Raw genomic sequence first — 7,930 nt, forward strand, 5'->3', positions numbered from 1 at the left:
TAAATTTATGTACTGAGAAGTGACAGAAACACCCATACGCTGACTCTGCAGGAGCTCAGACTTTTATGAAGGGAAGGCAACTTAGTTCTGCAAACTGCAACGCATTCTGAAATTTCACAAAGCTCGTGGATGCAGGTGGACTTCTTGCTGAATATTGCCAACGATCTGATTTTTACCAAGCTAACAGACAATGTATCCAAATTTAATGTTATTTTATATTTCCCAACAAACTGTCTGGCAGCAAGTAAAACATACTTATAGTACCAGGGCTTAACGTTTACTAATAATGAAAAGCCAAGCAAGATGCACATGTACCTCCCTTACAATCTAAAATAGATTTGAACACTGCAACTAGTATTCATGAACAGAAAAAAGCTGTTAGAGCTGAGCTGAGTCTGGAAAACTCTGATTCTGTATCCCAGGAATTGCAAAAAGTATTGTCATGAGGGGTAGTAGCAGTCATTTGTTTCACTGGCTTTAGCCTATTTGCAGCTGTCAGTTTTCTATCACTGCCAAATATTCATTTTTACTTCACATTTATCCCAAAAGGAATTGCAAGGCCAGTTGGCAGTAAAGAAGCCAAACTCTTCATAATCACTGTTTCTCATTTTTAAAAAGCTACTGTCATAGACAGCCACAGCATACAAGGGAGAAGAGAGCAGGCACCCAAGCAGCCCTTATCTGAATTTTTACAAGTTTCTTACAGCACTGTGTTCTGGTAAAACTAACTTCTGTATCCCTTAGGTGGACATATTTGTATTCCTGTTCTTTCAGTGTTTCTCCATCAAGCCACAGCTGCTCTGATAGCACACAGGATCTGCTTGGAAAGTTAAACCTTATGTACCCATCTTGAGAGCTTCCCTTCACTTCAACACTGTTATTACTACCCTGGATATGCTCCGATTATGGGCAAAACTTGACGTATTTGCGTATGTGAAATTATTTGAAGGGACATCTCAACGTACAGCCACAGAAGGCTTTGGATTGTTACAACTAAGGAAAAAGAATAATCAAGTTTTGACTTCATTTCTCCAGTTTGGGTTTTTCCACATATGCTTTGCCATCTTTCTCTAGAGTTAGAGTGCTACAGCTTAACTCTAAACCCGACTAACCCTCACGCCTGAGTGAGAACGGCGATATTACTCACCTGAGTAAAAATACCCAGGGTAAGCTCCTGGCCCAAGCGGATCCCGAGCTAATCAGATCCCACTCACACAACGGGGGGAGGCGGGGCGGGGGCGAGCTGACGGACAGGACCGTGCAGCTCCCGAGGGAAACTGCCGGGGAGCTTGGGCTCAGCTTGGGCTCAGCCCGGCTTGCTAAAACCAGCCCTGCAGACCAGCCGGCTTTCAAGCCCTCGCCTCGCGCACCCTTCCGGCTGCAGCACTGCTGCGCCCGACCTCGCAACAACGCGGAGCAACTTTCCGCACCGCTACGCACCCCTCGCCGAGGGGCCGCAACCAACCGGCCCGTCCCATCCAAAAACGGCGGCGGGGAGCACCGGCGGCTGCTTGCTGGGGCGTCCCCGCCGCCTCCCTCCCTCCGTGCGGCACCGACCGCTCCTTCTCCGCGGGTAGTCCCTGGTAGAGCCGAGCCCAGCTAAACTAAGCTCAGCCCAGCCCGGCACCGCTCACCTCCGCCACCCGCAGCCGCCCCAACCCCTTGCGCGAGGGCGGCCCCTAGCGCCGCGAGGTGCGAGGTGCGAGGCCCCGCCCCTCCAGGGCACGCCCCCGCGTTGCCTCTTGTTGACACCTGGCCGAAGAATGGATTTGAAGAAGGACACTTGCTCCAGGGGTGAAATCTGTGCCCAAATAAAGGTCCCGACCTTCTGGAGCTGTTCGGGGCTGGCAAAGGCGGATTTCCCGACTTGCCCCGCGGCTCTAGCTAAAGGCAAGACGAGGGCACGAGCCCAGTAAAGGTTACATCACCCCAAGAGTAAGAAACCCTGCTTCTGCCAGAGCTAACAACCTTACTTTTTCCTTCAGGTCGTGAACCAATGTTTCTAATCGGACACTAAATGGTGCGAAAAATTGTTTATTTTCTGAAGGGAAATGGAGGCAGGCTGATTTTCTATCCTAGAGCAACATAACCCACACGGTACCTCACACAACAGCTCTGCAGCCACCTTGATGGGTGAGCAGCTTTGCAGGCACTTCCGGTTTCACCCAGCTCCCAGGGAGCTCTGGCTTCACCAGGACCAGCCTTAACCAGCTTCTGACCCCCTGAAGGGGATGGTACCTCCTTATGGGCGTTGCTTAGTAAAAGCACAGAGGAGCTGCTGTAGGTCTTACCATGGAAGAAGGTGCAGAGAGTTGCTCTTTCCACAGCTCTGATCATCTTCTGTCAACCATCTCTTTCTCAGCAGCGTGCCCTTCTGGCAGCACAAAGACCAGAAACAAGTGTGCTTTGCACTGCCAGTATCATCCCCCTTTACTACACTATTAACGGGCTACTAAAGAAAAGTTCCAGCTAAGAAAGGTGTTACCTAGCTAAGAAATAAACCAAAAGGCAGGGGAGAAGGTGCTGTCCTCTCTGGGAAGGTAGGAGTACTTGGTGAGAGAGAAAGAAAAGGCCGCTTGGCATTGCTCTTTCATGTTGTTGCAGGGTCAGGCAACAGGGGCTGCTGTGGCATGCACGGGCTGCTGGATGCCTAGATCCTCCTCTGTCTCAAGGACTACCTAATACCTACATTAAAGCTTCAGGCACGCCAGCCTTACCTAGACAAACTCTTTCCAATTAGCTAGTAAAATTTGATACAGATGATATAAAATGAAGTTACTTTAACAAAGACATGCTTTCCTAACATCACACAAATACACGTGCAAGACTTGCAAGTTCTTGTCTTGTATTTCTGCCCAAACTCCAGAAGAAAATGAGGAGGATCTTATCTTTCTTCAAATATGTTGTGTGTTCCTAAGTGGCTCATTAGTGTAGGAAGCAAACCAGTAGCAACAGGAACACCGGGAGAGCTGACAGAAGCCTCCTGGCCATAAATATTCTCTTGCCATCTTTTTTTTTCTTAGCAAGCGAAGAAACATTTTCACCACATGATTCGTATAGGAGAACTCCCTGGACACCCACATGTGCAGGCTGAGAGATGTTCATAAAAGCTGGGCTGGATCCTGCAGATCTTGGGATGTATACACTTCCTGCACACAGGAGAGAAACCTCACCAGAGAATCAACTTCTGCAATATTCCCTGCTTCACACAGCTTCCTGTAGGTCCTCTTGATTTACTGAACAGGTCAAGCCAATAACTAAACAGTAACACCACAGAGCCTGCAGTAAACCTACCTCAGGCTGGAAAACACTAGGTGAAGGCACTGACCAGTGCCCCTAGGCACTCGGCTCTTGCAGTCAAGTAATTATGAGCAAATAGCAACTTTCAGGAAATAAAACAGCAAAACACCACTGTGAGGTCTTACAGTTAGGAAGACACCACCTAACACAACCTTTGTTTCAGCAGAGAAATATTTCTTTAACAGAAATTATTTCCTAGCAATAGCAATTATTTTAGTGGCAGCTATTAGTTCAGAATGTATGGAAAAGCAGGAAAAAAAGTAACTCATATAGTAACATCTGTGTATCCTAGGATGTTCTGAGTTTAAATTCAAACTCATTGGAATTAAAATGTTAATTTAGTGCTGTTCCATTGGAGTTAAAATGTTAATTTAGTGCTAGTCACTGTCTCAAAGCTGCTTTTTCTAATTTTATTTAAATACTGATTTTATAAGGCTGTCTCCTGTCTTCGTTTTAAGTTCAAATTTGAAGTGTCAGTAGGTTGTCTAACAGGACTGTTAGACAGGCGCATAATTTCGGGAACTCATTTTAACTGTACCAACTCTCAGGCTTGAGGTAAGAAGGAGAAAAGGACAGATGCTGCCCTCCACATCATAACACTTTGAAAAACTTTCTGTTTCTAAGAGGTTTGCAGAAATACGGCGACTGGTATGTGCGATGGCTGCGTGCCGGTTTGCTGTGCCTGATTCATTGCAACTGCTGCATCAGCTCACGCTGATCCTCTGTTTGGTCTTGTTTCAATTGCTTGCTGGGGGCAGCTGATCCAGAGGAAACTTCAGGAAATCCTCAAAAAGCTATTCTTAGAATCAATAACTGCCCCAGGGGTAGCCCTTGGTCTCTGCTTTGATACGCTTCTGCTCCACTGGGTGTTGAACTTGGGTGACCAGCCAGACAACTCTACAAGGAAAGATGCTTCTAAATTGGCGACCCAAGTTAAAAGGGCAGTTTTATGGTGGAGATGTGTTCTTGCTGCCAAAAGTCACACTTCTGGAAATCTTTTTTTGTCTACCCTTCCTCTAATACAGAAATATCACGCACATGACACAGAATTTGTACGTGGCCAGGCTAGTCACTAGGCAGAGACCTAAGATTATAGCACAAAACTATGACTACAGGGCACTCAAACAAAAGGGATTACATGGCCATCCTACTCCTCAAAGTGACTTATGTTTAAAGCTGAATCAGCAAAAAGCCCTCCTGGAACCTTACCCTCTCCACTTGAAATTAATTGGACACACTGCAGGCTGATAAATAATAATAATATATCCATAAAAATGGCCTTACCCGCTATTTGTTTGCTGAGGCGACTTCTTGCAGAGAAAAACCATTCACAGCATCCAGCTTGTGGAGCAAAGTAGTAAGAATCTGGAGTTAAAATTACAGTAGTATTTTTCTCTCCTAAAAAGGAAATAAGAGAAATCCAGGACTGGCAGAACAGTAAAGAGTCACCTGGCTCAGTGTCCCTTATCCTCTCTATTGTATGCACAGAGATCCAGGTCAAAAATACTACATTTTCTGTGGATGACAACTAAGGGATGGTACTATAAAGCTAAGCCTATGAGTGTTTCCCAAGCCACATGTAAAAGGAATATTCAACAGGATGGATACAGCTGAACTTGTGGATATTACAGTTACAACTTCTGAAATCTTCCAGAAGTTAATGCCGAACTGTTCCGGGGACAAGTCACAGTTTTACCATAGTTCTAAAAAACACAACCAAAATTTAAGTAGGAAAATACACCAAACTCAGCACTTATGATAGATTTTGAGGCCTTAATTTTTCAAGTGAGCTGCACGATTCTGATAGGCAGGTGAGCGATGGCATGACTTTCAAGGGGGGTGCTGATAAAGCAGTGCTTCACGCGGCACAATAAGGTAATTAAGACTTTTCAAGCCCTTGTATTCCCAGTCAGCTGCTCCTTTCCACTTCTTCTCATGACATCAAATTTCTTCCTTTTCCATGTTCTCTACAAGAAGAGAAACCAAGAAACCCAAGTTCCTTCACGCTGCTAGCTTCCAACCCCGCAGGCAGCAGCAGCTGCTGACGTATGCGTTGGTGGCATACTGATTGTGCTGCCCACCACAATTAATCCTGTGATAATCCAAGCTGAAGTAATGGTCCAGGGATGGGTTGGCAAGGCTGGCCTAAACCACAAACCCAGCTGAAAGGGGGCAGCTGAGCACTTGGGAGCACAGGGACAGAGGCACTAAGTCACTAAGGCAGTAACACAGCACAGACCCATACGGCAGAACTTCCCAACCCCCTGCCCAGAAGCTGATAAAGCACCACTTAAGGAACCCTGAAGTACCAGGACCAGACATGCAGCTTCTTTTCCCAGAGGCTGCAGTCTCAGAGGGATTAAATGAAAAAAGAAAGGTGGCAAGAAATTAAATGGTGTGACTTGTGCATTTTGTGTGGGCCCATGAGCTGACGGAAATGCAAGGTGGCAGCGTTTACCAACTGAGACAAATTAGTGGACCAGGTCCTTTGCAAGAAGAATTTCATATATAAATTCTTTGTTAATGGGATAAGAAAACCAAAACAATTGGAATTCTGTAGCCAGTGAAACATCACGGCAAGCCCACTTTGAGCAGGTCTGTGTGACTCAGACTCTTTACATTTCGTTTAAATACAGCTAATTCTTGAACGCCTTAATATGAGAAAAGGTTTCTGCATACCTTCCCAAGTCACCCCATCAGATTGTGAAGGCAGTATTAAATCATCTCAGTCAAATATGCACAATGAATCTAAAAAAATTTAAAATTAACATATCACCAGTAAGGTACAAATCATCAATTCAAAGAATTCTAATTCACTGAACAAATCAGGAAGATGATTTTCTCACCTCTACACTAAAAAACACTTACCAGATGATTTTTTTATGACAGCTGATTCATGCAATTCAATTGCTCTAGTTACCTGCCAGCTGCACAGTCCTTTTTTTACATTTGATTGCTACACTGCAACTTCACGTCAGAAAATTTTCTGTGGAAAGAGGGAATCCTTTACCAAATTCCTATTTAGGATAGCTTCCAATCAGAGCACTAATAGCCCTTAAAGTCTGATCTCTGACAACACAGCTTTGCTTGGAAGAGGTCTTGGCCTGGGAGGTGATTAACTGGTCTCCAGAGGGAGCACTGTTCTAATGCTCTGGGACCCAACAGGAGTAGAACGCTTTTATGTTACAAATGTGATGCCATTTAAACAAATCAACGAAAATACTCTGTGTCTTTCTCTCCATGACCATAAGATGAGCTGTCAGGCTTCCACCCTTTTCCATGGGAGATTAGTGTAATACGTCTGGCTCACGCAACAAGCTCAGCTGCCTCATTTTCAATCTCCCCACACAAACCTCAACATTCCTTCACATTTTTCTGAATGAGCCACAGTCATTAGATTCTTTAACCAAAAGATACTGCCTGAATGATTTCATTTGGGTGCAACCTGTAGTTGATTATGAAGCAGTTTATCTTTAGTATACCACTTCCTACAAAAGACTTAAGATCCACCAAACAGCACTGAATTCAGAAGCAAAACTGCACAATCATTTCCAGCTTGAAAGCCCAAGGGACATTTTTGCTGCCTGTACTGGTCAGAGACATGATAGCTATTGCCCTGCCTCTTTCCACCTAACCCAGGTTCCCAGCCTGAACTTCTACAGTCACTGGAAATAAAATCAGAGGTTTAATTTCACTTCACATATTTTTAGTTGTGTTATAAAATTTTCTACTTCCTCAGCTTTAAATGTGCAATTTTGATTTAAAGGACATAAGCTCCTGCTTCCCATTTTCCCATGCTTAATGCTGGAGTTACAAAGAGAATTTAAGAGGTATTTCCTTTTGCCCTTGCAGTATTTAAAAAAAAAAATTAAAAATCCACATTTATTTCTTCACAAATGTTCTCACAAACAAGCTTGCCATTTCCCAGTTTCCACCAGTCATTGCACACTTATGCTGCAGAGTCTCTCTCCTTCACACAGTTCTAAGGAATCACTGAAGGGAAACAACATGGAATTTATGCCCCAGTAAGATGTTTGTACTGTACCACATCAGTTCTAGCTACCAAATTGCAGGGCATGATTTTCATTTTTTCCAGGGCAAATCTTCCTCTTACACAAAAAAAAAACAGCAGGAGAAAGTAATGCTTCTGTCTGTAGTGTTTCTTTTCCTCCACTAGCAACGTAGATACTACAAACTGTTTGCTTCTTGTTTAATAAACTTTTATGAACTGTTTGCCTCCTGTTTAATAATCATCATATAAAACCCACCGACTGTCAAGAGGCGGGTTTAATGTGCCGAACTAAATGCCGTGTCTGTGATCTGCAGACTTCTCTTTGCCTTTTAACTGAGACAGGCTGTTTACCCTCATTTACTACCTGCACTCAGCTTGCTATTCCAATTAAAACTGAATATATTCATAGTAAAAGGCTCATTTCTCCTAGTTGTGTGGGTTATCAAAGATTTCGTGCAATGAATTCAAGACACATACCACTAATGCAGCGACAGTTCTGATGCTTGCACTATATTTCACACACTGGTCTGTAGCACAACTACTTTTTTGCTCTCAACCTCTTCTGTGGTCCAAAAGATTCCAACTGCTCCCAAGGCACTATATTGTCTCAATAATGAA

The sequence above is a fragment of the Strix aluco genome, chromosome 4 (assembly GCF_031877795.1).
Source record: "Strix aluco isolate bStrAlu1 chromosome 4, bStrAlu1.hap1, whole genome shotgun sequence".
Classification (NCBI taxonomy): Eukaryota; Metazoa; Chordata; class Aves; order Strigiformes; family Strigidae; genus Strix; species Strix aluco.